This window comes from Amblyomma americanum, chromosome 9 (genome assembly GCF_052857255.1).
Source record: "Amblyomma americanum isolate KBUSLIRL-KWMA chromosome 9, ASM5285725v1, whole genome shotgun sequence".
NCBI classification, from domain to species: domain Eukaryota; kingdom Metazoa; phylum Arthropoda; class Arachnida; order Ixodida; family Ixodidae; genus Amblyomma; species Amblyomma americanum.
The window spans coordinates 103,718,594-103,722,140 of NC_135505.1; the positions used below are offsets into that span (position 1 = coordinate 103,718,594).

Below are 3,547 nucleotides of genomic sequence, written 5' to 3' on the forward strand. Positions count from 1 at the left end.
CTGAACAATGCGCTTCAGCGCTGCCGCCGCCGGTCGGCGCCCGGACCGGACGGGGTGACATACCAGATGCTGCGAAACCTGGATGCGCAGCAACGACAGATCCTCCTGCAGCAGATCAACCTGGTGTGGGAACGCGGGGAGCTACCGGAGGATTGGCGAACCGCGGTCGGTTGTCCCATCCGAAAGGCAGAGCGCCCACCTACGGAGCTGAGCGGATACCGGCCAGTGGCATTAACATCGGCGGTAGGTAAGCTCATGGAGCATATGGCGTTGCACCGCCTGAACGAGCGGGCTGCGGAGGCTGATTTGTTTGACGAGCGGCAGACGGGTTTTCGTGGGATGCGGTGCACGGCTGATTCTATATCTGACGTTGTTACAGCGCTGGAGCATGCCAGGGTGGCATGCCAGGTTGCGCTGCTGTTACTACTGGACGTCTCGGGCGCTTTTGACAACGTTCACCACGCACCAATTCTCGCGGTGCTTGAGGGGGCTGGTGTGAGCGGGCGCCTTTTGCGATACGTTCATGGCTTCCTAAGCGGGCGCACCATGCGCATACGAGTAGGGGGTAAGCTCTCCAAGCCTCGCCCGGTGGACATGGGCGTGCCGCAGGGCTCTGTCCTATCACCATTTCTGTTTAATGTGGCCATGTCGGTGGTGCCGGCCTCCCTCCCCACGAGCGGCCGACACAATGTGTACATGTCCATATATGCAGACGACATAGCTCTGTGGTGCCGGGGACCACCGGGTGAGGCGTTCCGCGTGCGGGGGTGCCTTCAGGGAGCCCTGACCGCAATCGATGCCAGCTTGCGCGGCCTTGGTCTGTCGCTGAGCGCGGATAAATCGATGGCCATGGCCTGCGTTTCGCATTCGCGCTCGCACCTTGCGCCACTGTCACTGGACGGGACTCCGATTACTTGGCTTAAATCGGTGAGGTACCTTGGCCTGGACATCGACTGGCGCCTTTCCTTCCGCCCCGCGGCGACCAAGGCCTGTCTGCAGATGAAGAGGATCACCGCGGCCGTGCTCAAGCTCACCGCTCGAGGTCAGGGCATCTCCCAGCAAGCCGCGCTGCGGCTATACAATGCCGCAGCTTTGGGGGCGGTGCTCTATGCGCTGCCGCTCGTCACGGTGCGCAAGCCGTGCTGGAAGAAACTCGAGCTTCAGCACCGCAAGTCCCTGCGCGTGTGCCTAGGCCTGCCCAAAAACTCGCAGTGCGCCGCAACGTTGGCCGAGGCAGGAGCGTGGCCACTTGAGCTACAAGCAGCGCGCAGGGCAATGAATCACATCGACGGGCTTCACCGCGCACCGGACGGTGGCTCGCTGCTGCAGCGTATGCGCTCGCACCCGCGCTCACGAATGGGCGCGGCGCTGCTCGAGTATGAGCAATTGACCCAAGGCCCACCGCCCTACGGCTCCTGCGCGCCCCGGCCTGCTGCCTCGGAGGTGCAGCGAGAGATCGTCGATATTGCGGGAAAGCGGAGCACACCCCTCTGTGCTGTGCAGCAGCTGGCCAGAGCCGTCATACACGAGGAGCTCCAGGACCATCTCCTCGTGTACACCGACGCCTCAGTGGCCCGCGACAGCTGCTCCCTTGCTGCGGCGGCCACCATCCCCGCACTGCGACTGCACACCCAGCAACACGCAGCCTTCCTGGGCTCCTCTACCAAGGCGGAGTTGATGGGGACCCGGCTCGGGCTGGACCTGCGCCTCACCCTCGGCACTCCGCCGCCCAGGAGTGCTCAGCTGTGGGACTCCCACGCCGCCCTCAGCCGCCTGCAATCTAAAGGCCGCGGTACCTCACTAGTGCGGGAAATTTGCTCGCGCGTCGACTCGCGCAGAGAGGTTGTGCCGTGCGTGCACAGTGGGTGCCCGGTCACTGCGGCATCGCAGGCAACGAATAAGCTGACGACCTCGCGACCGCTGCACACCAACTACCTGCCAGCGATCTGCCCCTTGCGCTGGAGGACGTGCGTGCGGCCAACAACGACCATCTCCGAAAGCAGCACCCCGACCCACGCATCGCGAGAGGTGAGCGCATCGACAGTGTCACCGGCTGTCGCGCACTTACACGGTCACAACGTGCAATGATCCTCCGCGCGCGCATTGGCTGCGTGTTGCCCGGGGAACGACGGGTGCGTCACGGAATCGCGACGAGTGATGTGTGTGACGGATGCGGTGCAGTGGAAACACTAGAACACCTGCTCCTTCACTGTGCCGCGTTCGGCGATGCTCGTCGCGATATGCTTGCGGCCTATAGGGCGCAGGGCATACTACCAGACTCCATCAAGACGTTATCGTGGCCGCAGGGCTGTGCGCGCACTCGTGAGCGACTTTGGTGAGCCTCTGTGCATTCATCGAACACACAAGCTTGACGTCCCGTCTGTTCTCCGTCAGGTAGTTACACGCAGTGAACGAACGCTCCGCTAGTTCTACCTTGAACGATTAATAACTGGACGCCCCACTCCAGTTGTAACCAACACAGTGCTGTGCGCGTGTGTGATTTAATTCCTCTAAAATCAACTAATCACGCGCACGACCTGGACACATTTCTGATTGTGTAAATAGTTTGTACATATTACTTCCCCTATCCTCTCTTCCTGTCCCCTCACCTCTTTCATTTCTCCATTCTGCCTGCTATCTTTTATTTCCGCTGCCCCAGCTCAGGTGCTTGAGTATCGATGGCAGATGCCGGGGCTAGCAAAAATCTATTCCTTCCTTTTTACTATTATTTTTAATAAAACCACTACCACCACCAATTTTTGAAGCCTCGTTGAACGTACGGTCATAAACTATACGAATCACATAGAAGGCCATCCTTGCATTAAGAAAGTATTTCAACTAAAAGCCCTAGGGGACATATCCCGCTTTTAACAATCAGCCAAGCATTCTCGGAATAAGCATTGGTGGTTCTCAGTTTTTTCTCCCCCAGGAATGTCCTCAACGATACAGGACGCTGCGCTTCTCTGAATAGCTAGGCTGCACGTGTGCCTAGTTGATCTACCAGTGTGTGTGTGTGTGTGTGCGAAGGTGGTGCCAGGCTACTGTTCTGCATGTGGGGTGTCCGTGATCATGAAGGCGGCACCTCCGGAGCGAGGCGCGGGGGAATTATACCGCGCTGACATCCGCCATTACCCTAGACTGGGTGTATGGGTACATAATTTTTGGTAGTGGGGGATTGCCTTGTGCTATCCCCCCTCATTAATGAAATAAAAAATTAGTGGTTCTACTGGCTCAGCGAACTTTTAATCAGAAAAAGCTGACACGCTTTCAGAGTGGCGAGGTCAAAGTCAACTTTTAACGCGATTGCGTTAAGGAGCTCGTGTCGCGGAAAAGCCGGTGTCGCCGGCGTCGGCATCTTTGGCTGGCCGCGAGAGAAAAATGGCGCATCTCGGGGACAGTGTTAAGGATTTATGGATTGATTGCTTGATTGATTGATCGATCGATTTTTCCTTCTCTTACGGCCCGATCCGGGTGTCCAGCGAGAAATGTGAGACAGGCCTCATTTCCTTTCCATAAAAGCAATTGTTCATTTAATTTTCCCTCCCTC

The 3,547-nt window shown here is 58.1% G+C and overlaps 1 non-coding gene across 1 annotated transcript; it reads left to right on the forward strand.

The window, feature by feature from the left end:
* The first annotated feature begins 3,038 nt into the window (after nt 1-3,038).
* LOC144105790 (U1 spliceosomal RNA) lies at nt 3,039-3,195 on the forward strand. The gene has a single exon (XR_013308899.1). It is a non-coding gene; the product is annotated as a U1 spliceosomal RNA (small nuclear RNA).
* Nucleotides 3,196-3,547: the final 352 nt, after the last annotated feature.